This window comes from Otolemur garnettii, unplaced genomic scaffold, assembly GCF_000181295.1.
Source record: "Otolemur garnettii isolate 467f Iridium unplaced genomic scaffold, OtoGar3 scaffold00079, whole genome shotgun sequence".
Lineage (NCBI taxonomy): Eukaryota > Metazoa > Chordata > Mammalia > Primates > Galagidae > Otolemur > Otolemur garnettii.
Genome location: NW_003852474.1, coordinates 2,548,038 through 2,574,666, shown reverse-complemented (window position 1 = coordinate 2,574,666; position 26,629 = coordinate 2,548,038). Strand labels below are relative to the sequence as shown.

At 46.3% G+C, this 26,629-nt stretch overlaps 1 protein-coding gene across 2 annotated transcripts in view; it reads right to left on the bottom strand.

Moving 5' to 3' along the window:
- The window catches only part of FHL2 (four and a half LIM domains 2), a 72,482-nt gene that overhangs the window by 37,292 nt on the left and 8,561 nt on the right, over window positions 1-26,629 (bottom strand). The window contains exon 1 of one of the 2 annotated variants that reach the window (XM_023515790.1): window positions 213-291. The exons of the other annotated variant lie outside the window; for it this stretch is intronic. The gene's annotated coding sequence lies outside the window, so the exon portion shown is untranslated. Of the gene's footprint in view, window positions 1-212; window positions 292-26,629 lie in introns of those variants that run through there. 2 annotated transcript variants of the gene reach the window in all.

The window sequence follows — 26,629 nt, the reverse complement described above, 5'->3', positions numbered from 1 at the left end:
CGATCCGGCTGCCCCTCTCCCCGACGTCTCCCTCCACCCCGTCCAGCTTCCCTCTCTGGCCGTCTCCCCGCCCTCCGGGTCTCTCCAGCTGTTCAGCCGCACTCTTCCCTGATATCTCTCGGCGGCTCGGCTCCTCCTCCCCCGATCCCTCACGGGGAGACCCGGAGAGCCCTCGGTCCCTCCCCTGCGTTGCGCGGGGTGCAGGTACTCACCGTGGGCAGCGCGCCGGGTCTCCCGGACGGGGCGAGCGGGCGGCCGCGGGCGGCTGGTGGAGGCAGCTCCGCAGCCGGCCGAGTGTGGAGCCCGGCGCGGCTCCCGCCCTCCAGAACCCCCGCCGTGTCATTTGACCATATAAGGAGACGCACGCCTCGGAGGGCTCCGGGCGCTCGGCGCACTGCCACCCGGCGTGGGGCATGTGGGGTGCGGGGCTCGGGTGCGGGCGCCCCACCGGCCTCCGGGTCGCCGTGCCCCCCGCCCCCGGCTGCGGCGCTCGCCCGCTCGACCCTTTGTTTGCTAAGGCCCTTCTTCCCTCCCCCCGGGTGCGGGGCGCACGGTGCTCACCGGAGCTTCAGCTCACAGAGGCCAGTTTCAGGCGAAGGTATGGGGCCGCCGGTGCTGCCACCAGGGCCGTCTGGGGAGGGACGGGCGTGTGCACTCCCTGCCCGGCGCCGGGACACTGGGGGCTGACCGCAGCCGGAGGGCGAGCAGGGGGCGGCGGAAGGCGCGCGCGGGGCCACCTCTCCGGAAACGTGCGCCTGGAGCTTGTTTGCACAGTGGGCCTTTTTCCTCCTTACCTTGCAGACGCGTTTCCTTCACGAAATGAACCCAGAGATAACTAAAAAGAATCGGTGATGGTTCTTTGTTCCACTAAGGAGAGTATTAAAGGGAGGTCCTACTCCCAACACTCTAGGGCAGAGTTAGTCTGTAGTCCCACACCCAAACCTGGTGCCCTCCCGAGTGAGGGGGACACTGGGCAGGGACACATGGCACTGATCAACACTGTGGCACAGAGGGCACACGCTGAGTCCCACAACGTCGTGAGCAGGTGGCCAGTCCACATACAGACCGCACTGGAAGATGATAAGTGGACAATAAAGGCATTGTAGAAATTGTGAGAGTGCAGTATTCATTCAGGGGGACCAAAAGTAATACCTTTTCCAGAGAAGGCGGGAAGAGCTATTTGATTGCTTTCTCCTGGTCCGTTTTCCCGTCTGGTGCCACCCAAGGAAGGCATCTTATTAGCTACACTTTACTGAACAATAGCCCCACCTGGGATCTCCTTTAAGATAAGGATTATTACCTTAGTTTTATGAAGAGGATATTTCAGCTCAGAGAGATTCGCTCAAGGCCACGTGAAAGGTAATTATGCCAGCTGAGATGTGATGTGGAGCCTGGCAGACGGCAAACCGCAAAAGTACACTACAGGTTCAGAACTGCCCCTCACCCCACATCAAGGCACTTGCGTGACTCTCAGTGGGCTGAGACTCGCCACAGATAGGAGCGGAACCATGAAGCTTCCCTCCAAAGAAACTAAGTGACAGCCACCCCACCAGTATAGGACAGGCTGTCCTCTCTGACAGCTATCTAGATTTTGTTGTCTATGTAGTTGCAAAGTACAAGATGATCTCCTACCTTTCAAATGGTGTCTTAAGCTTCTGTTTGTAAGAGCAAGTTTAAAAAATGAAACATGAATGTTCATTAATTCTGAATTTATCTTCTTCAACTTCTTTGTCACCCAGGCTTGAGTGCAGTAGTATCATCAAACCTCACTGCAACCTCAAAGTCCTAGGTTCTTGACTCAGCCTCCCAGGTAGCCAGAACTGCATGCACTACGTCCAGCTAATTTATCTTTTTTTAGTAGAGAGCAGGCCTTGCTCTTGCTCAGGCTGGTCTCAAACTCTTGAGCTCAAGGGATCCTCCCAGCTCTGCCTCCCAGAGTGCCAGGATTACAGGCCTAAACCCCAGAGTTCAGCCACTACCATTATCTTCTTTTGTCTGTTTTTAGCTTTCTGAGTTATAGGTTCTATTCATTATTTTAGTTTTATTGATACATTATTTCTATTATTTTTGTTTTAATAACTGCTTTACTTCAGTCATACAGATATGCTGTATTTTCCTTATTATTAAGAAATTCTTCAATTGACTTTTGTGTTTCCTTTTTGGCATAAGGGATAGAGGAATATTTTAAATGACCCTATGGGAATACAGGTGGCAAAATTCAAACTCTGAAAGCAAATTTAACCCAGTTGCTACAACACTGCAAAGAGGAAAAGGAGATGGAAGGAACAACAAATAGATTTTTAAAAGCCTTATCCGATTGCAAAGTGAAGACCTTATTTGGAGTCTGATCAAAGAACAAACTATGAAAAATAAATGTCTTTTATGAGACAATCTGGGCAATGAGACCCTGGCAGAATATTAATGATAGTAATAAACTATTTTAGGTGTGATAGATTATATACACACCTTTTAAAATCTTTTTTTTTCCTAGCACCTACTTTTCAGGAACAGGGAGGAAATACTGTATTGACTAGTGAAAGAATATCAAGCCTGAGGTGGTTTCCAAATAATTTGGATTGGGCCAATAGATATCTGAAATGGTATCAGCTATGGATTATTGGTAACCATTGAAGCTTGGTGATGCATACGTGGTGGTTCAGTACTTGTTTCTCTCCTTTTATAATGCTTGAAAAATGCCATAATGGAAAAAATTTTAAATCACAAATGCACATACCATTTGTTCTGAACCCAGCATTTCCCCTTATAGGAAATTATTTTGTAGCTACACTTGCTCATGTGTAAAATGATATACATCCAAGAGCAGTCATTGTAGAATTATTTGTAATAGCAGATTATCAGACTATGTTATATGTTCATCAACAGGGGCCTACCCAAATATAGTAGGGTACGGTTAAAATTATTTACCGTATGGATCTTAAAAAGAATCAGATAACTATATTCACTGATCTGGCATGATTTCCAAGGTGTATTAACTGAGATAAATAAAAGTAGGGGGGCATTCTGTAGGTAGTAACCAACAATTGTGTTCATGAATAAAGAAAGGAAAACAGGAAGACGATATACATGTGTGCAAGTTGTAGCCTCTGGGGAGACCAGGGTGGAAAGGGTAATTCTTACTGTACACCCTTTTGTTTCCTCTCGATTTTGAGCTCTGTAAATGTGTTGTCCCTTAAAAAACTAAGAAACTTTTTTTTTTGCAGTTTTTGGCTGGGACCGGGTTTGAACCCACCACCTCCAATATATGGAGCTAGTGCCCTACTCCTTTGAGCCACAGTCACCGCCCCAAGAAACATTTTTTTTTTTTTAAAGTAACACATGCTTCTTTAAGAAAAATGGACAATACATTTGTTAAACTGAGACCAATAGAAAATCAAAGGAGGGTTTTGAGAACTGGAGATGGGGGACATGCAATTTCTGGGTTTAATGACGTGCTTCTGTGAGCAATTCAATCAAAGGACAAACTATCAAAAATTACATTTTCTTTTCTTTTTTTGGGACAGAGCCTCATGCTATCACCCTGGATAGAGTGCTGTGGCATCACAGCTCACAGCAACCTCCAACTCCTGGGCTAAGTGATTCTCCTGCCTCTGCCTCCCAAGTGACTGGGACTACAGGTGCCCGACACAACTCCCAGCTATTTTTTGGTTGCAGCCGTCGTTGTTTGGCAGGCCCGGGCTGGATTCAAACCCACCAGCTTAGGTGTATGTGGCTGGCGCCTTAGCTGCTTGAGTCACAGGCACCGAGCCAAAAATCAGATTTTCATGAGCTAATCTGGGGAGGTGTATTTTAAAAAGTTCTATCTAGTTTTGCATCATTGTATTCCCAGGACCCAGCTACAGTACTTGGCACATAGTACTTGGCATCACAGAATTACTTGTGACAAATCCTTCATTATAGAAAACTGAACACTTTCTTTGGCAGTATGCCTTAATTTCTGAAGTCAGGCCTGGATTTGGATCTCTGTCCTACCTATGACTAGCTCTGTGACCTCAGGTAACCATGAAACCTCCCTAACATTCCATTTCTTTATCTGTAAAACGGGGTAATAACATATCCTTTGAAAAATTGTGGCAAACATCTTTTGAGTTGAGGCATAAAAAGCACTTAGCATTATTAGCATGGTACTTCCTGCTAAGAAGGCCCTCAGTAAATACTCACTTTTATACAGGAGCAAAGCGGGCATCAATCCCACGTAAGAAAGAAATGGACTTAATTCCCATTAGGAAGAAGAATTAAGGTTTAGGCCCTGTTCTAAAGATAAAAAAAGATTGTCTTCCTCAAAGAAAAACCGTGCTACTGATAAAAGGAAAGTTCATGGTAGAAAAAACATTGAGAAGTAACATTTCCTGCAAAAACTGATCAAGCAGTAACTGTGATAGGCTATTGAAGTTCATCTTTTGCTTGTCCCAACTCCCCTGCTATTCCTTCACCAGACAATACTGCCCACAACTTCTCGCTCCCCTCTCCTAAGGGGTGGGGGTGGGAGGTGGTTAGGGAGAGGAGCAGCTAGGAAGGGGAAAAAGAGGGAAAGCCTTTTCATAGCCAGGAGTAGTTCTCAAAGGCTGGTCCCAGAGTTGCAACCTCAGGGTCCTCTGGGAACTCGTTGGGAGTGCACATTCTCAGGCCAGCTCCTGTTTTAACAAGCCCTCCAGGTGATGGTGTGGACAATAATGCTCCGAGGAAAAATACCCCTTAGGGATTCTGGCTCTGAACTCAGTAATTTACCAGAAACCTGGGCGATGTCAGTTTCTAGGGGAGGGAGAGAGGAATAGAGACAGACTAAACATAGACCCAGGAGCTCAGATCTTAGTTGCAAGAATTGCTCTGTCAGCTAGGGAAACACAAGGTAGAAAGATTGTGCAGGGTAAAAAGTTTCAGTATATAGGCTGAGTGATACAGATGCTGAAATACGATTCTTCTAGAAGCCCAGAGAGGAAGAGCAGAGTGTACTGGTGGGCACCCCCGTCCAGTGGTGGGGTTGTCCCTTCTGGAGGCCAAGGGGTTGGGGGCCCTGCGGAGGAGTAGAAGGGCAACTGGAACTTCCTTCCCCACAGCAGCCTCCTCAGGGGGACTAGGATGACCTCACCATCCCCAGGAAGAAAGGAAACATTTGAAAATATGAGTGTGTGTGTGTGTGTTGGGGGGTGGGGTGGGGTGGTAAGACCTTCCTACATTCCTTACCCTAACTGACCACCACCATTAAGATTTTTAGAGCATTTTGTCCCATTTAAGAAAGAGGATTCCTCACAAGCAGTTCCTCCCACTCAAACCCAGAGCAGGAAACTGGTGGATGATTTGCCCTTGATTCAGAGGTAATCCTTAATTGCCTCACATGGTTGGAAGGTGAGTAAGTGTCTACTGTAAGAGTTGGCGGGAAGGGGTCAGGAGGGATCAAACCACACTCCCCTCCTGGTTCTGGGTTCAGGAGACAGGTCTCTGCACGCCTGCCTATGACACTACCAGACCCTGAGGTGGTGGCTTACAAAGCTGGCCTCACTTTTTCTAGAGGCACTGTTTGCCTGGAAGAAGCAGGAGCAGCTCTGTGCACTGTGATTCTGCAGGTAGGCAGAGTGCTGGGCACACACATGCAGAAGACCTAAGGAGCTACCCAGAACCTCTAGCAAACATAAGGAACCTGATCTGGTTGACACTTCCTCCCATCTTGCAGGAAGGATTCAAACTCCGTTCCTTTGCCTGTTGAAGATTCTCTGGAAAAGCTCAGCTCTTTCCAAAGGGCAAACTCTTTTCCTTTCCTTCCCCCTCCTGCCATGCTCTGGTTAGGAGGGAAAATGCTTGGCTCTGTCTTGAGACAGAGTTTCCATATCCCATTTCTTCCCTCTCTCCTTTTTGCAAACCTATTTTAATGGATGCAAACAGTCAGTGTTTAAAGCCTCAAAACATGTCTGACTTTGAGCCAAATCCACAAACAACTCCATGAGTCTGAGTTTCCCATGGTTGGTTAAAGCTTATTTGGAGCATTCGATACAAGTTTCCATTGTGGCTCTGATAATTCACTAAGAAAGGGTCTGTTTGGTGGCTTAATGACCAGTGAAATGAAACCACTCAACACAGTTTATTTGGGCCAGTCAGTGTTGCTGGACTGTTTCAGAAGCAAACTGTATTTAAGGTGGACTCTGAAAAGGTCTGTTTCTTGCTTCTCCTTTGAGATCTTTTTGTCTCTGATTTCATTCTTTTTTTGTGGATTTCTCTGTTTACCTTCTCTTGTAGTTTCATCTCTTTCCCCCTCTGTCAACTACTCTAAAATCCTTTTAAAAGAAGTATAAATGTCCCAAGTCTGTGCAAACCTGGCAAAATCCGGTTTTGAATGAATTGTGTTTCTTTTCCCTAAATTACCTGAAACAGGAGATTCTTCCTGGCATTTCTGAAATGGGAGAGCCTCATGCCTCACTTGCTCCTCAGAATGTTTATTTTAAACCACACTGGAATCTGTTATTCTTTGTGAATCGACTTTGTGAGTCACCCCTGTGACTTTATAATCCAAACTCTCTCTCCGCTGCCACCAAAGTCATTTTATGCCATTTCCCATTTGATGAGGGTCATAAATGGAAAATCCACATGGTCTAGCTAGGAAAAGCCTGGACAGGCCAGGCTGGAGGAGAGAAGATGGAACCCCAGTCCCAGAAACTCCCGTGGAGCAGTGTGCGTGGCTACAGGTGACCCCTTTATCTTTTTGTCTTCTTTACCTCACCTGTGACACAAAGCCTACCACACCTCTCTTCTTACTTTAAAGAGTAAGTTCATCTATCCATTTATTCAAGTCATTTTTGTGGCTGACAGCTGAACATTTTCTATCGTGTCTCCTATGGATAATCCTGCTTCGCAGTACAAATTTGTGTGTGACCAAAAACCAAGCTTTAGGGTCTTCGAGAGAGCGGTTTTAGCAATATCTCCTACCTATTTCAGAAGACGCTTTAAAATTGGGCCTAAGTGTCCTGACAGAGCTTTCAGCCAAGGCTCTTTCTGCATTATTGCGACCCTGGTTGACTGTTAAGATAGCAGGAAAAGATTTTCTAAAATGTCTGACCTTCAGCATTTCCTGGCAGAACTATTTGAAAAAAAAAAAAATCTTAAAAAATTCTAGGCCATCCTAACGACACAAATATTTTTGGAATCTTCTGCAAAATAAGAGATGCTGAGCAATTACTCTACAACAGCACCAGATTAGTCATCCCACCTCCCCTGAGGGCTGAAGGAAGTGCCAGCGGCAAATTACTGTCAGATATCCGAGACTTTCATCTAGTGGTGCTTAGACTCCTGAGGCTCGGCTCAGCTCTGCCCGGCTCGTCTCTTCTCTCTGCCTTCCTTTTAACAATTTGAAATTGTTTTTCTATTTTGCACATGGCCTTAACATAACTAGTTCCTCAACCTTGTTACTGTTTTCTGGACTCAGTACACTTTCCCATCTTCTTTGTGTATTTGCCTGTCTTGCTTTGGGTCCTTTGCGTTTCAAGGCCATGCTAAAAGCAGATGAAGAAAATGCTTGGGAGGTTTTCTTCTCCTAAGAATATGTCTGGGAGGTTACCGGGTCAGGGGCACGGAGATGGCTTCCCCAGCACCCACAGGGTCTCTGAGAGCCCTGCCCACATGTTCTCAACTCCTGTGTGTTCCACCTGCCGCTGGTGAGAGAAGACGCCGTTGTCATGTTTAATAACTTCTGGAATTCCTTTCCTCACTCTCTTCTGCCTGTGGACACCTGTTTAGATCAAATAAAGTATCTCCCACTAGGAAGGCTGTGGGGTACCCATTGACAGCCCCGTTTTTTGACCATTCCGCACTGTTTCCTTTGTCTATAACAACAAAAGAAAGAGAATGAGCCCCTTATGGAAAAGGATTGAGACATCTGTTTTTGTGTTTGAAGCACTTTGCCATTTGATCAAACCTGAAATTCATGGAGGTTTCCTAAAAATGCCTAAACTAGTATAAGACCGCCATACAAAGGCTATCTATGGCCTGCTTGGATCAGTCAGGCCCATTTCCCAGTTAGGCAGTTGAATTATTTGGCCTTTGCCCTGAGAGCCATCTGGCAAACAATTCAAAGTAAAGCAAAGCCAATGGACAGACCTTGCCTAGTCTTATTCAATCATAGGGAAGGTCACGTAAGGAAGGCCTCCCTTAAAGTCTACATCCTGCAAACTGAAGCCACCATCCTTATTCTTCAGAACCTAGCCAGTTAATTCATGTCTTTAAATTCCGCTTGGGGTTTGTTGATTTTTCTATCAAATGCTTAAGAAAAAAAAAAACTTCTTGTGTACAAATGGGACCTTACAAAATAAAACAAAAAATTCTATCTCTCGCAGAAATGTTATGAAACTTCTCTTGTCCCTCCTAGCGTGAGCATTTGTCTCTGGTCATTTGTAAGCCTTGGAGTGTGCTTTTGCTAGGTAGTGGGCAAAGATGGAGCATGCAGCTCATCACCCTTCAACTTGACCTGTTTTGAGGCAGTCTCACTCAGACTGATAAACTAGCATAGTTCCCTCATTCACACACACTGCAGATATTCACACACACTGCAGATATACACACACTCACAAAGACACATCAGACTAATGTACCTTTACATTAGTACATTAGTCCAATACAGCTGCACCTTCTGTCACCATCCACACCCAGATGGATTTCCAAGTCATACGATTCTAGTTTTGACTTAAACATCCTTAGACTGTCTTAGAACACTTCCTAGCCAAGCCTGGAAACTTCACTTTGACACTTGCAGAATCATAGCTTTCCTTACCAAGATGCATGCTTTTTCATCTAGCCCTTTGTGTTTGCAATGAGAATTCATTTATTTTGGACAGGTCTCTCTTCCTCATTTGCAAGTGGCACGCAGAGGCAGTGCTCCTGGCCTGAGCAGAGCTAATCAGGTGGATAGTTAGTTAATCAGGGTGTGCAAACCTGATGACCCTGATCCCAGGATGTGGCGTTTAGAGCAGCCATCATTCCTCATCACTATTACCACCATTATTTTCATCTTATTTATTTACTTTTAACCGCAAGGGCAGCATTTTTGACATAGAAAGGTGAGACCAGAGGGGGTTTAGACTTAAAGCCTTGGAATATTGGTTTCTTCCTCCATCTCCAGCTCCCAGAGAAGAGGCATTTTAGAGCCACTGTGCATCCGACCTGGTGTAGTGGGGCCTGGAGCACGGGTGCAGAGGAGACCAGGCGGAGCTGGAACAGCCAGCCGGCAGGGCACAAGAAAGCAGCAGGAGATGGTCGTGGGAGGGCTGAGAGGGGGCCTGGGGCCCAGAGGAGGAGATCCACAGGCCTTCCCACACAGAGCAGGAGCTGCGGAGACCAGCTGGGAGAAAAAGTCTCCATGAGAGCAAAATCAGACCCTCTGCAGGAAAAATGGAACTGGGAGGAAAAGAATGTGACTATGGTGAAACCAAGTCAAAGGATGTTTCTGAGGAGTCTGGACTTGACCAGTGCTCAATTTATTTGTACAAACAAGGGTGCTGTGTATGATTCACTTGTCAATTCCTGGAAGTTGGGAATGGTTTCAGAGGAAGAAGCTGAAGTTACCCCCCCAAAGTCTCCAGTGACACTCAGGCTTGGCATCAGCCATTCCAAGTGAGGCCCTGGCATCACAAGCGCAGCAAGACAGCCAGATAGGAAGGACAGGGAAGATTCACCCGTTTCTTAGGTCAGCCCCCCAGTTCATGATACATTTAAAATTTTTGACCAATGGCGTTGAACTAGCTGCCATTTTAAATATATCTGTGCACTTACGACCAATAAGAACTAATCTTTCTCTCTCTTATGGAGAGTCTCATTTCTGATATGTAATAAATAATGTGATATTATTACTCAAAGCCCATTTGCCTGTTTGTCCCAGGAAGAGGAGGCAGAGAGATGATGTAAAATCCACCCTGGAGCCATCTGGGGGCCACAGTTTTCGCTGAGTCCCCTGAAGTACCAGAGCTGCCTGTGTGAGTCAGACGGGAAAAACACATGGCTCCACTTTCCATGAAGCCAGTAGCAAAGCCACAGTGGGTGCCTGGGAACCCGCCCCAGTGTCTCGGCCAGGAGGGCAAGTCGACTCACGCCTGGGCTCCCACACGAGGGCCTGTGCCAAGTGCGTTGGAATAAAGGGACGTTGCAGGGGATTGGGAGCTCCAGGAGTCCCAGCCCAGTTCCCAGGCTGGGGTGGGGAACCCCAAGATTACTAACTGCACTCATGCAGAACTGGAAACAGAGTCTGAGCTTGGATTCACAAGGCAAGACCCAGAGTTTGGGAAGATGAGGATGACCCCTCATCCCTCCTGAGGCACAGAGAGCAGTTTGCTAACCTCGATCTAAACCAGGATCAGATTCAGAACAGGAGGTGGGCAGCAGGACAGGTTTGCCTCCCAGGTGGGATCAGAAAGAGGCAGCTTGCCAGCTGGAAGAACTTTCAAGAAGCTGAAACCTGGGGTAACTTTAGTAGCAAACATTTCACCTTCTAGTAGCCGCCTGCATACGCCCTTCCATGGCTCTGACAGTACCATAGCATGTGCCCTAATGATGTAAACAATCTCAAATAGCTGCAGAATGAATCATTTTCTCTTCTCTGCTTCTTGAGGGTCTATGACCAATCTCCTGACAGATGGAGATGAGAGGGTTCAGCTGAATGTGAGTCTGCCAGGGGCCACAGCCTGTTAATTGAGAGTGTCGCTGATAGGAAAGCCTCTCAGTAGATGCCACTGTGAAAGTTGCTAAGCTGCCTGCTAGCAGATTTAGCAGGGCGATGCTTTGCGAAGTCTAAAGTTTTGATTGTTCATCTTTGGGAAAGTGTCACGTATTTGTACTGCTGGTTGATGGTGGTGCCAAAATCAACATTTTGGTTTGTCTTTCTCAGACGAGAAGGATTCTTGGCACAGGCAGGCAGGGGAAGTGGTATGCACATCTTCCTGTATCAGCTTGTGTTTCTATCAGGCTGGCAACCGGAGGGTCCACATAGGTGGAAAAGAATGCTGCAAGATTTAAGGTGAGGAGCAGTGAACGAGTAATCCTTTCAGATGGAAGTTAACAGTGCCAGGCCAGGGAGGTGGCAATGATGACTGCCAGCATTTAGAAATGGGCTTAGCTCTCTTAGGAGGTGACCTGCCACATAGGCAACGTCAGGATGCCATGGGACCAGTTCCTAGAAGGTTTGTAAGACTTTAGAGTTCCGTTTCATCATTTACAGGTTGTCCACCATTTGGGCCCTGAACCTATGGCTTGTTAATTGAACCTCATGAAATTTAAAGGAGGGGAGCAGTAATATGAACCAACACAAAAGAATTACCAGCAAGCCTCTGTGCACACAGGTGCGCCCATTGCCACTGTCCCTTTAGATATTTAGAATTATTCACTTTCCTTTCAGTCAAAAAACATCCAAAAATTAACGTAGACGGACAGCCACTATATCTTAAACTATGGACAAACTAAAGCCTATTAGCATCACTTCCTACAGTTGTCTCTGAGTCAGTTTTAAAATGAACCTTTTAAAAATAAAAACAAATTATTAAAACTTTAGAAAGAATACTATATGGGAGGCTGAGGCAAGAGAATCGCTTAAGCCCGAGAGTTTGCACTCTATTGAGGGTGACATAGTAAGACTCTGTCTCGAAAACAAACAATCTTTAGGAAGAGTATAGGCAACACTGTCACCTATATAGCAAATTTTTAAAAAAGCAAAGTATAACGTACGATAATGTTTCTTTCTCATTAATTCTTTTCCGGCATAGCTTAATAAACTGTCTTTTATTCCTGGTCTTGGTTAGAATTCTTTCTTTCCTACTCACCTAGAATTTTCATCTTTGGAATGAAGAATTGGTGACAATCATGGCACATAAGGCTATTTGACAGTAAAAGCTGAGGTGCACTGGCATTCTTCCTTTCTTTCTTTGGGATGCCACACCATTCTCTCGTTCCTTTTTTCTCTCCCCCACACCATCTTTCCCTCTGTCACTCCCCACTCCTGTCTCTCTCTTTTTCATCTCTTCCCCGCACTCTCTTTCTTTTCTCCAATATAACATACACTTATACTTTTAAACTCTAAAAAAAAAAAAAAACAAAAAAAAGGGTCATGTGGTTTCCTTCTAGTGACTGAATTGAGCGGGGTGGCCAGGAGGAAACTACTGACCAAGAACTTGTTATTTGCTTAGTGATTCATGCCACCTCGATGAAGAAGTATCAGGCCATCCCTTCTAAGTCTTAAAGTCCTGTGTGACCGGAAGGGAGGGGGCCACCTGGGTGTAAATGAAATCCCAGTGAGTTCTGGTCAGGGCTAAGATATGGCAAGTATACCCCACTTCCTTGCAAGGTATCGAAGAAATATTTACACACCTGTGCTCACAGCATGACTTACAACAGTCAGAAGGTGGATGCCACTCAAATCTTGGTAGACACGGGAATGGGTAAGCAAAACAGGCTAGATACAAGGGAATTAAATGGAAGGAAATTCTGACACACACGACAACATGGATAAGCCTTGAGGTCATAATGCTGAGATAAGCCAGGCACAAAAGGACAAAGTCATAGAGTAGTCAAGTTCACAGTGACAGAAAGTAAAATGGTAGTTTGCAGGGGCTGAGAGGAGAAGGGGATGGGCAGCTGTTTAATGAGTACAAAGTTCCACTTTTGCCAGATGATGAAGTTTTGGAGATTGGTGGCTCAATGATGTGAATATACCTGACAATACTGAACTGTGCACTTAAAAATGGTTAAGACAGTGAAAAAATGTGCAAAGTGTATGTGTAGAAAGTGAGGGAACTTAAGGAGGAGCACTCAGCCCACTAGTGAACCACAGACTGGGAGGACCACAGGTGCCCAGACATCTGGTCACACATTGTTCTTGCATGTCTGTCAGGGTGGTTTTGGATGAAATGAACATTTGAATTGGCAGACGGAGTAAAGCAGGATGCCCTCCACAATGTGAGTGTGCCTCGTTCAATTGGTCAAAGGCCTGAATAGATGAAAAAGCTGACACCACCCCAAGTAAGAGGGAATTTTTCCTGCCTGCTTACCTTCAAGTTGGAACGCTGGGGTTTTTTCCTGCCTTCAGACTCAAACTGAGGCATCAGCTCTTCCTGGATCCTGAGCCTGCCCTTCTCTGGATCCTGAGATGCTATTAGTGGTCCGCCCAGGGACTGGAAGCTCTTCTGGTTATTTAGACTTGGACTGGAGTGAAACCACTGGCTGTCCTGGGTCTCCAGCTTGCTGACTCACCCTGCAGATCCTGGGGCTTGTCAGCTTTCATAACCACGTCAGCCAGTTCCCTGCAATAAATCAATCTATCTGTGTGTGTGTGTGTGTAGTCATGCAATGGAAAATGTGTTAGGTAATTTCCTGGTTGTGAGACCATCACAGAGTGCACCCACACACACCTACATGGCACAGCCTACTACAGCCTGTTGCTCCTGGGCCACACACCTGTACAGCATGGGACTGTGCTGAGTACTGTACGCAAAAGTATTTGTGTATCCACACATCTGGACATGGAAAAAGGTACAGTAAAAATAGAGTATCATCATCTCCTGGGACCACCATCTTGTATGCAGTCTGTCATTGACTAAAATGTCATTATGCAGCACGTGACTGCGTACGCATGCGTGTACACACACATATATTAATATACACACATACGTACTATTGCTCTGGTTCTCTGGAGAACCTCGATTAATACAGTATCCTACGAAGGCTTCCTGGAAGGGATGCCACCTGATCTGAGCCTTGACAGATGGGCAAGAGAGATCCTTGACCAGATGGAGAGCCTGGATGGGACACAGAGGCCCCAGCAATGCTTCTAGGTCTATGTCAGGGATGAGGATGGACAGGAGGTGGGTCTGGCCAGGCTTTGAAGAAGCTTAAGTGTCAGACTAAGAAATGGTATCCTGTTGGCCAGCATCTCTGCTCTGCAGACACCAGGAGGGAAGAGGGACCTCGCAGAAGATGCACAGAGCAAACACTCCAGGGTAAGGTCAGCTGGGTCTGATAACATCCAGGGGAAAGAACGTTAATGAGTTTCTTCCCGGCAGCCTTCAGGGAGGCACTGTGTAGTGTAAGGCCTCAGGAGAGGGCGTGGTACTTTAGCACAGCCTCCCCCTGTCTGATTCCAACTCCTGTTAGGATGGGGAGGGCAACTGGTGTCCACAGCATGCTGCCGGGAGAGTGGGAGTCACGAAAGGGGTTTAAACATGAGACCGATACATCCACTTCTTTGTTTTTGGTGGGTGAATCTGGCTGATGCATAGAAATCCACGAGCGGCTCAGTTTGGAGAAAGAAGATGCTACTAGTGGTCCACCCAGGTCCTCTGACATAGCTCAGTTCTACCCGTAAGGAAACTGAGGCCCAGCAAGGTGGAAGAATGTGTCCAAAGTCAGAGTTAAGGTGTAGGCAGACAGGACGCAAATCAAAAGAGTATTTAACTGCAAATCTGCTGGGGCTTCCTGGCGCTTCCTGGCTCCTTCCTCCTCACCAGGCCGCCTCCTGAGTGGGTCTCATGCCCATCATCAGTGTCTGAGCACTCAGGCTCATCCTGATAGAGTCTTCTCAACCAACACAAGACATAAACTACTCAGAGAGCAACACAAAGCCTCTCCACATCCCTCCTCTCTCTTGCTTTCAAGCCGGATTTTTTTCTAGTCAGAATAAGGCAACATTCCACTCTTTTATAAGGAAAAGAGGAGCCGCACCTGTTCCTGAGCGAGTCTGGTGGGTAGCAACTATGCTATGGGGGACCGACTTTAGAGCTTTGTAAGACACTGTGTTTCTCCTAGGAGACTCTCACGACACACAGAACATTTCTGTGACCCCAGACATGTGGGGTATTTGCCCCCTACCTACCAAGCAAGTTGCAGATGATTTTCCAGGAGGCGCCAGGGGCATGTCCTCTAATCCACTCCTGACACTATCTACCTAGAGTCAGAGTGAGATCCCACAGGTTGAGGGCTCAGTCCCACAAGACTGCTACCTCTTTCAGATACCGATCACAAGCAGTAGGTTGGTTTGGATCCTTTTTTTATTTTTATTTTTGGTATTTTTTGAGGAAGGTCTAGCTCTACCACTCGGGCTAGAGGGCACTAGCATCATAATAGCTCACAGCAATCTCCAACTCCTGGGCTCAAGCAATACTCTTGCCTCAGCCTCCCAATCGGCTGGGGTGATAGGCACATGCTGCACAGCCAAATTAAGTTTTTCTATTTTTTTTTTTTTTTGAGATAAAGCCTCAAGCTATCCCCCTGGGTAGAGTGCCGTGGCATCACAGCTCACAGCAACCTCCAACTCCTGGTCTCAAGTGAGTCTCCTGCCTCAGCCTTCCAAGTAGCTGGGACCACAGGCGCCCGCCACAACGTTTGGCTATTTTTTGGTTGCAGCTGTCATTGTTGTTTGGTGGGCCTGGGCTGGATTCGAACCCGCAACCTTAGGTGTATGTGGCTGGTGCCTTAGCCACTTGAGCCACAGGTGCCAAGCCAAGTTTTTCTATTTTCAGTAGAGATGGAGTCTCACTCTTGCTGAGGCTGGTCTCCAACTCCTGACCTCAAGTGATCCTTCTGCCTCAGCTTCCCAGAGTGCTAGGATTACAGACACACACCACCATGCCCACCTACTAGTTGTTATCTACATTTCTAACCAACAGGTTATTAGCTGGGAGTTCCCATGACCCCCTTTTGGGGTATGATTCATTTGTTAGAGTGGCCACTGGACTCAGGAAAACAAATAACTTACGTTTACCCATCTGTTATAAAGATATTACAAGGGATACGGATAAACCGTCAGATGGAAGAGATGACCTGGAGAATTATGTGGAAAGGGGTGTGGAGATTCTGTGCCCTCTCCAGAACAACCCTCCAGGAACCTCCACAGGATCCACCATATGGAAGCCATCAGAACCCTGTCCTTTTGGAATCCCATGGAGGATTCACTATGTAGGCATGATGGATCGCATCAGGGGCCACTGGCAATCACCTCAACCTCCAGCCCTTCTTCCTCTCACGGAGGCTGGGGGCTGCTGAGAAAGCCCCACTGTCTCATCTTGCCCTGGTCTTTTTAGTGATTAGCCCTGATCTGAGGCCACCGAGAGGCCTCCAGGCCCAGCTGACTCTGCACACGAAAGACACATTAGTCAGGAGCTTTGAAGGATTTTTAGGAGCAATATGTTAGGAAACTAGACTAAGACCAAATATATATTTCACAATAGCACCAGCTTCTATGCAATTCCTCATTTTCCTATGACTGACAGCTTTCTCCAATACAGCTTCAGTCTGAGGGATGTTGTCTTTCTCACATACTCGTTGATCCTGAAAATTAGACTTGTCTATATTGTCGTACACAAGACACAAATGTACACAGATACTAAAGCATTGTTTAAGGTAGCAGACATTGGGAAACACTCTAAATGTTTATAGGTAGAGGAGGAGTGAAATATGTTATTTGCTCATAAAGGGGAGCACTACACTGTATCAACAGTGAGGGAGAAGCTCTATCCAGGGCACAATCTCCAGGACAGAGTGTCAAGTGTAAACAGCAAAGTGCAAATCATTGTGTTGGCGTCCCACCGTCAGTAAGGAAGGGGGATGTCCATTGTACATGTGTAGAGGAAGCACAAGTTGGCAGCAGCAGCTCTTCTGGGAAGAGCTGGAAGGCTGGAGGATGGGGGTGGGGGGTAATCACCTTGCATTATTTCTCCTTTTCTATCTTTTGAATTTTGCACTGCGTGCATTGAGGACATAGTTTACACAGTAAAATAAATAAAATTGTTGCATTTCTTATCAAGCCAACGCCGTGACATTCAACCATGTCTTTAAATAATAAAACCTGACAAGGCTTTTGAACAGAGGTTAAAGATAGTTTCAATAGGCAGTGAAATAATTCGTGACACAATTTGCAAGAACGAAAATGGTGTCTGTGAAAATCACATTAGAATGCACTGGGAAAATGAGCCCTGTGAAAAGTTGTTCCTAAAATGGAACAAAAACAAATAAACAAAGTAAGCAAAGCGAATTCCTTAAAAGCACAGAGATTCACGCACCTATAATTTTTTTCTCTGTTGCCTTCACTCCAAGTTAAGTAAGTAGCAGAGTCTCTTTTGAACCAAATGATACTCCAGGGTTGGAGCATAGCATATATGGCACAATTATTTGGATTATTTCACAAAAAAACACATCTTAGACTTAGTATTTTTATACAATGGGGATTGATGGGCAGAATTAAAGAGAACAGAAACTGTGTGTGGGATCATATTTCATAAAGTTCAAGTTTAATTACACCAGCTATTCTTTACCCTTGTGGCCTCAGGATCTCTTTACATACTTCAATATTACTGAAAATCCCAAAGGGCTTTTGTTTGTGTGGGTTACAGCCCTCAATATTTACTATGTCAGAAACTGAAAAACTAAAAAGAAAAATTCATTTAACAATAGCAAACCCATTACATGTGAACACAAAATATTCCAAAAAACTGTATTTTCCAAAACAACCCGAGAGAAGAATGGCACGGTTTTACATGTTTTCGAATCTCTTTAATACCTGATTTAATGGAAGCTGGAAAGTGGGGGGGCTCATGTTAGCTTTTGCATTCAATCTCTCAATTATGTGAATTTGGTTGAAATTTGTGGAGGAAATTCAGCTTTTCCCAGGAGATAAAAAATGGGAATATTTTGAATGCCATCTCAGATTGTTGTCTAACTCTAGTGTGGCCATAAAGTTCATGTGCAATTTAAAATTGCACACTGTTTTATTTATTTTTTGAGACAGAGTTTCACTTTATTGCCTTGGGTAGAGTGCTGTGGCATCATAGCTCATAACAACCTCAAACTCTTGAGCTCAAGCAATCCTCTTGCCTCAGTTTTTCATTTTTGGTAGAGATGGGGTCTTGTTCTTGCTCAGGCTGGTCTCAAACTCATGAGCCTACTCAATCCGCCTGCCTCGGCCTCCAGAGTGTTGGGATTATAGGCGTGAGCCCCTGTGCCTGGCCAGGTTGTGTATAAAACCCAAGCACGGCAGTCTTCCTAGTGCCTGCAGTCAGTAGGACAAAGCCAGCTTGCTTTACAAGCTGCTAATAACAAACTCTCTTTCTTGCTAGACTCCTACTTATTTCAATCATTTTGGTAACTGCTGCTCTAACAGAGTTCCTATGACACAGTCACTGTAAATTTGATTAGGTGCTAGTGATCTGGGGCTTTGTGGTGGTCCCGTCTGCTCTGCTTGGGGTTACAGGCCAGGGTTAAAGACCAGGGATCCAAAGCCTGGTTACTAGGGATGGGTGCTGGGTAGAGTATTCACAACTCCTCCACAGAAAGCCCAATGCCCAAGATAAAGACCATGAACTTGGTTCTCCTGACCCACGAGACACAGGTATCCGGGCCTCATCATGCTGATATAGTAACTGCCACATCAACACATTTCCAGATACAAAAACCACCACAAAGCACAGTCCCTGCCATTAGGGACTCAGTATCTCAGGATTTGGTTTGCTAGGTTTGTTTCTTTGATTTAATAGAAATGATGTTTCTATGTCCTCACCACATTATTGTCATATTTAGATCAGAGCTCAGTAGTAAGTCTTTTTGTTCCTGTCATTAGCCACGTAGCCCATAGGAGGTGGCCCAGGAAATTTAGGGGAGGGAGTGGATGGCAATCCTCCCTCAGACGCCTGCAGATCTCCCAGCATGAAACCTGCCCAGTGGTGATCTGGACTGTGTTGAGGATCAAAAAGGAGAAGTCATAGAAAGAAACAGCTGTCTAACTTAAAGATGTGACTTGTTTGCTTTGGGTTTTCAAGTTGCTGATTTTACTAGTGACAATGGCAAGGAGTCCTATTCCCTGTGCACTGTAACTAGCTCCTGGCTGCAGGGTGGGTGTGGAGGTGAACGTCTGGTGCAGGGGGTGGGGAACTGCAAGGGCCCAAGGGAATGGATCCTCAGGGCTCCCAGATGAGGCAAAACTACCAAGGAAGCAAGATTGTGACGGGAACAACGGGTCACACACAAGACAAATATTTTCTTTTTGATTTATAGTTTCCTCTTGGTTTGATTTACTTTTTCATTACAGGGTTATAGCTCTAGATGAGACGTGCTCTGTGAACCAAACCACAAGCCACTTAGAGATATCAGGATGATGGGAATCAATTTTCTGCCAATTTTTTTGTTCTGACAGATGCCACTTGTCTTTGACAACGAAGTGCTCCAGATGAAAGAAATCAAAATGAAAGACTGTCTGTAGTTTAATACTGCCACCAAGTTTCATCTTTAGGTTGAGTTTTGTATCGTCTCTACTTTATTGACTGATTTAGGAAGTGATTGTCCGGATTAGTTATACCATGACTCGCATTGACCAAGATACCAAAATCATTCCAGAACCACTATTTTTGATTCTGATGTTTGTCGCTCAATAGACAACCATGTCTCTCAGATAGATAACTAGGAAACCAGAGTGAAGGCTGCAGTCCATAATGTCAAAACACTGACTTTCTCTTGCATTTTTTGCCTTTTCCTGCAGTTCAGTGGATATGGGACGCCGTCAGAGTCCCTTGGTAGTGAGAACATGCTGAGGGTGTTTGCAGTGGGCTGGACCCAGGCTGCACTAATCTTTGCTCACCACCCCCCAAAGGAATGAGGATTCTTCTGGATTTTACCACAGAACAGAAGCTGTTAGTAATACCCAGATGTTAGGAAAAGCCGAGCAATATTGTCTCTAACGAAAGCAAGGTGCAGCTTTCAGAATGATTAGAAATTTCAGTTTCAATCTCAGCAACTTGGAAGCCACTTGAAGATGTCAAAAGCCTATTTCATAAATTCTAGCAATACCCTTAACTGGTATAATTATCCAAATTTTAGAGGAGTAGAGATTGGGGTATAAGGGAAGGAAGTACTGTACTTGCCAGAGACCTCAATGGAACTCCTGACAATATCAGGGTCACAGTCACACTCCGGACATTATTTTTAGCTATTGAATGGACAACACTTGCTTTTCCTTTTATAGGCTACAGTTGTTGAGGAACCCACCACATTTCTGCCGCAGGAAGAATGCTTGTCTTTACATCTTGCCCTTCTAGCTAAAGAGTATTTCCTTCCTCATGGCCCCCCCATTTTGTCACTGGGGGCTATCTTTCTGCAGGGGGTGGGGGTCATACCATTTGTATTTGTCAAAGAGCTCTGGGCCCTTGAAGAAACAGGACCTCTACTTCCATAAGGAAGGCAAAAGAAAAGAATTTTCCAGCTTTCTAAAAGGCAATGTGCTTTCTGTCTCAGCCACTTCCCATCACCCCCAGCCCCACCCAGAAAAAAATCAGTATTCATTTTTGATGTATAAAAGTAACGAACTGCATCTAAGTTACCTTAAACCAGCTCCATAATTCAAGTCAAAAGTAACTAAAAACAGAATGAGAAACACATGTGAAAGAATGGAAACAGCATGTCTATTAAAATACCTTTGCAGTTGCTTTATCTCTCCTTCCAGACATCCTGCCTAGGGTCTGCCCCTCTGCTCTGCACCAGGCCCCCCTTCTCTCCCTTCCTCTCCCAGCCAACCTACATCTACCTTCTGCCAAACTACGGGAAGAGGCTGGAAGTCCTGTACCGTGGCAGAGACCTTGAAACAATGCAGAAGGGGGCCAGGATATTTCCCACTTAATCCATGCACAGAAGGGAGGTGTCTGAGAACACGCCCACAAACACCCAGGACTCCCACACTTGGGCACAAATAATACTGGGTGCAGATGGCACGGGACAGGTGTGGAGTTGCTAAGAATGTTGCAGTTGCCTTGCTGCTTCTCAGAGCTCTGGAGGCCTTGTCACTCTTCAGTGAATGATGCAGGATTGTAGCGGTTTTTTTCTTTTCCTTTTTAAATAAAGACTCGTGTTTGTAGAATGAATCAAGTAGGAAGGCGTTTCATTGGCCCTACCCTGAAGGATCAAACCAAGTCATCTGGCTGACCAGGCACAGGAGTGAGTGACCTGTCCCTGGCGCTCTCAGGATCCAGGGAAAGGAAACCTATAAATATGGTTTACAGCAGGGGATTGTACACCCTTTGGTGGTGACCCACGCCAGGAAGTGCATTTTTCCATCACAGCCACTTCGAACATCCCCTCGTATAGTGCTAGAAAAATAAATTGTCATGAAGGAACTTTGGAAAGAATATGGAAAGTATTCTGTTCCTTTTCATTGTATCATTTTTCTATTCTAGTTGATTCTATTGTATTGTTAAAAATCTGCTGGTCTCAAGTCATAAACTCACTTTATAGCCTATTAGACACATGAAACTGACCCCCAGCTGGAAAAACTTTTGTCCCAGTGAAACTCAGCCAAGGGAGAATTTTCTTGTGAACTCGTGGAGGGGAGAGCAGGGAAGAAAAGCATCCTGGCTAGGAACAATGTCCCCAAATCGACATGTGGGGTGCCCACAGCTTTCAGATGTCAGTGGTCTGCTGGAGAAACATGTCCCTGACTTTCAAAAAGAGACACGTTTAGGGAGTCACATCGTCAATCTGCCTTGCAAGAAACCATCCTCTGGCAAGTCTTCTTTTCTCATGAAAGGAACACTGATGTTTGAGGCTGCAGGCAAGCTTTTGAAGGTTGAAGGTTTGGGGTTTTCTGGGTTTTTTTTTGAGACAGAGTCTCACTATGTTGCCTCAGCTAGAGCGCCGTGGTGTCACAGCTACCTCAAACTCTTGGGCTTAAGCAATTCTCTTGCCTCAGCCTCCCAAGTAGCTGGAACTACAGGTGCCTGCCACAACACCTGGCTATTTTTTGTTGTAGTTGTCATTGTAGTTTGGCAGGCCAGGGCTGGATTTGAGCCTGCCAGCTCCATGTATGTGGCTGGCACCCTAGCCGCTGAGCTACAGGCCCCGAGCCTTCTTTTCTGTTTTGATAAAGGGTCTCTTGCTTATAACAATGATCAAGTAGGAAGACATTTCATTGGCTCTAAAATCCAAAAGAGACCAGCTGCAGAGAGGAGGATGCCTGAGGGGGCACGACGAGTTAAGTGAGCCACCCTTGGCCCTGTAAGGATCCAGGAGAAAGAAAAAAGAGAACCTGCAAATATGATCCCATCCAAACCCTTGTGTTCACAGCCAAGGCAGTTCTACCAGGGTGAGTCTTTGGGGCCAGAGATGGCCCCAAGGACCTGCCGGTCACACTGGTGGACCTAACACATTGATTAAAAGTGTTTTAATCTGGACCACAAATTCAATGGTCACCCTAAGTATGGGTAACTGAGGGACGTCTGTGTGCGGCAGACAATCTCTTGGTGTTTCACCACAAAAACACAGTCCACATGTGTATACCCTTCTGACTTCTAACACTGTCATGCTCATATTAAGGAAAAGATCAGATTAACTCAACTGGGAACAGGCAGTCCATGCCTGTAATCCCAGCAGCTTGGACAGCTATGGTGGGGAGGATTGTTTGCAGCTGGGTGTTCGAGACCAGCCTGGGCAACATAGAGACCTCAGCCTTTCAATAAAATAAAATTAGCTGGGCATTGTGGAGCATGACTATAGTTCCAGCTACACAGGATGTTGAGGTGGGAGGATCATTTCAGTCCAGGATATGGAGGGTGCAGTAAGCTATGATGAAGTCACTGCACTCTAGCAGAGGTCATAATGTCTCTAAAAAAATTTAAAAATGCAACTGGTAACCAGGTAAGTCCTCCTGTTCTGATGCCTATGGTCATAACCTGCCCCTCCAGGAGCCTGCTTAGGGCATCCCCTACCCCCTGCCCTTCTCTTGGAGGAACAAAGGCTCTTTTAGGTGCCATCCCAAGTAGGCACAGATGCATGTGAACACGTAGGGGCAGCCGGTGCGGTCAAAGGCAAGGTCTGGACATTGATCAGCTGACACAGATTTGGAAGCCAGCCGCCTGCCTAGTTCCAGACACCTCAGCTCCCCCCACCTGCAGCTAACCTCCAGTTCAGGGTCTCCCACAACTCCACCTCTCCTGTCCCATTTGCTGGCCTCCCTCCCTGGTGAACCACAGCTCTCGCCCTAGACTGCTCCTTTGCTGGGCCTCGGAACCACCTCTGGGCTCTGGGAGGCTGGGGTCCTCTGACACTGCCTGCCTGCCTGCCTTTGAGGCCTTCCCACCACGGCCACCTGTGGACAGGGCCACCTGTGGCTGACACATGACCATGTGTGTCCCGTCCTTGGTTCCACGTGGATCTGCTTGTTTTGCCACCTTGCAGGGCTGGTTCTTGGCACTTCTGTCTATTGTGGCCTGGATCACCTGCCCCTCCCTGGTCCCATGTCTGTGTACCTCAAGGAGGGTCCTCCCTGGAGCACCCTGAGTGAGGTCGCCATAGCTTTCCTTGCAGCCTCTCACATGTTAATGGGCCCTTCCTCCGCTCCTGTTCCCATGGGACATCCTGGTTCCAGGTCTGCCCTGGACTGCAGCTCTGCACCTTTTGAAGGCAGCTTGCATGGGAGGAGGCATGTCCCTGCCTGTCCCCAAGCAGGGCTTTCATTTTTGTTTTGCAGCCTACTTTTATCGAATGTCTGTGGTTTCTTAGAAGTCAATAATATATTTGGAAATGAAGTGAGACTGATTATTTTATAATGTACCTTAGTAAGATAAAAGGACTTTTTAAAGATAATTATGACTCTTTGGCAGCTTAAATGTGATGGCAGCTGAGCAAGGAAGAAGGGGATGAAGTGTCCTGTTTAAAGCTTTCCATCCTCCCTTCTTTCCAACAAAGCAGAGAAAGGATGTACTGAACGACAAAGACTTGACTGTGCAGTATGATGGTCAAGAAGTCAGCTGGGACGCAAACCTCAGTTCTGCCTCTTACTAAATTGGTAGTAGAATGATGTCCCCACCCCCCAAAATATGCACTTCCTAATCCCTGGAACCTGTCATGGTATATGGCAAAAGGGACTTTACAGATGTGATTAAGGTAAGAATGATAAGATGGACAGATTATCCTGCATTATCTGGGAAGCTTCCAATATATTTGTTGGGGGGCCTAACGTGGCCCCATACCAACTCTTCCCCTCTTCCTCTGCCTCCTCCCCCTCCATCCTTCTCCCCCTCCATCCTTCTCCCCCTCCATCCTTCTCCCCCTCCATCCTTCTCCCCCTCTGTCCTTCTCCCCCTCCATCCTTCTCCTCTTCCTCCCCCTCCCCCTACATCCTCTTCCTCTTCCTCCCCCTCAAGACACAGAACACAAAGGACTTAGTTGCCTCACCCTTGGGAGCTTTGTGCCAAAGGACACTAACTCACCAAAGACTTCCAGGCAAGCTGTGGAATCTGCCGGCACCCTATGGCCCCATATCCAAAGGGTCTCTAACTTCCTGCGGGTGGGGGGAGGATGCCATCTTTGCACTGCCCAGGCGGGTTGCTGTCCCTTTCAATAAACCTGACCTGAACCTTTCCATTCTCTTCCAGCATCATCTCTGGGCACCATCCCTTAAACTTTTCAGAAGTCACCAGCTTCCTTATTGATAGAAATCAAATGGAGGGACCCCCCCATAGAACCATCCGGCCCAAATAGAACCAACCCTCCCAGGAAGAAATGCGTAGAATGTCCCACCCAGGAAAGAAGAAATGTGCCGACCACTACTCTTCCAAGCCTTTAAATTTCCATCCACCTTAACCCGCACGCTGACTTCCTTGTCAAACTCAGCTCACCTGCACCTGGGTGGAAATAAAGGCCGACGTTGCCCACACAGTTTCCTTTCATTCACCTTTCAGAACAATGTTTTATTTTTGGTCTTTGACCTCCCACTTATATGTGAAAGATGGAGCAGGAGAGTCAGAGAGAGATTAGAAAACGCTGCGTTACTGGCTTGGTAGATGGGCCAAGAACCAAGGAACATACGTGCCTCTAGAAGCTGGAAAAAGTGAGGAAACAGACTCTTCCCCTGGAGCCTCCAGAACCTATGCAGTCCTGTTGACGCCTTGACTTAGCCCAGTGAGACGCATTCCAGACTCCTGACCTCCAGAAATGTAAGATAGTAAATATGACTTACTTGAAGACAATGCAGGTGGTGATTTTTGACAGCAGCCATAGGAAACTAATGCAGCAACTCTATCTCCTTAGATAGGATGCTTTTCTGGATCTCAGTTTGTTTACTGATCTGCACCGTAGACATTGTAATCCGACCTGTACCATAGAGTTCTTGTGAAGCCAGAACACAAGGCCAGTCAAACACACAGTGTGCTTCCTGCCCTAGTCTGTACTCAGTTAACGGTAGCTATTGCTTCCTTGAATCCTTACAAGTGGCTGAAGAGGTTTTTGTTATTATTCCTGTGAACTAAAATAAAATCTAAAGCCCCCCAGTTTACTGAATGGACCCAGGAAGGAGTAAGGGCCGTGATTATCTTGGGGAAGGGGCTGATTGATAGAGGCATGAGCAAGTGCAAAGGCCCCGGGCAGGGCAGTGCTTCAGTTGGGGAAGGGCAGTGTGCCGGAAGCCCCTTCATTAGAGAGGGATAGCGGGGACAAATATACCTGGGGTCTGGACCACTGTAGGTTCTGGTTAGAGTTAGGGCTTTATTTTGATTTGGGAAGCCAATGCAAAATTTTGGGCAAAGGAGACACACCATCTAATTTAAGTTACAAATGTGATAAAGAAGGAGCTCAGGAAATACCACCCCCAAGTATGACTCCTTTCTGTAAAGAGTATTTTGAACAGGCCTTAGAAGGGGCTTTCCCTCTACCTGCATAAACCCATCAAAAAGAGCAAATGACTTCCCTGCCCCTCCTTGTTATCTCAATAAACTGCAGGAAAGATCAAGAATGTAACCAGACCTGTACCAAATCATTTTAGATATAGTACCTGTCTCTCAGGTTAGTTTCCGGAAAGAATCATTTACAAACTTATCTGTCCCCGGCTCCCATTCATTCATCCCCCCCAAGTGTCCATTCATCCTTCCTAGCAAGCATTTACTGTCACTCCACAGAATTACCTGTATTCCTCACCTCCCTCTTCCCCTTTAAAGTGAGGGATATAAATTCTTGGACCCCATTGTGATACTGGGTAATCACTCTGTGATTCTTTGAGCACCATAAATAAGTCTGTTTCTCTCCTTAATCTGACTTATTGTTGAGTTGATCTTTCAGTGGACTTCCCAGGGTAAAGGGGAAGTTTCCCCACATCCCCACAAGAACAAATTTTTTAAAAGACACTGGTTAAAGTGAGCTCTCATTGGCTTCTGGGGTGGCCTGACATCTCGTGCCTGAGGCTGGTGGTGGTTTGCAGAGGGCTGGTGGTGGTGGAGTGCTTCCCAGAAAAGAGGGAGGCACTGCAGGCGAGAGGAGAATCAGCCCGGGGCAGGGAGCCAGCCACTGCCGGAGCTAATCCACAGCTGGAGCGGGGGCTTGCCGCTGCCACTGATCAGTGAGGGCAGCTGACGGGTTTATCAGTCCTTCCATCCAAATTTCATGATTTAAAGTGTTGAACTTGCCTCTATGAATTTCCAAACCTTCTTGTAAAGATGGTGTGTTTTTATAGTGAAATAATAGAAAAACTATTAACTGATAGTTGTTTTTCGGTAAGGACTGGCTCCATCTCTCTCTGCCCACGTTCTTTCTCTTTCTCTTGCTGGCACCATCCCCACCCGCCAGGGGATGTCTGCATTCACAAACGACCCAGGAACCCAGCTGAAGAAAAGGAAACATAAATTTT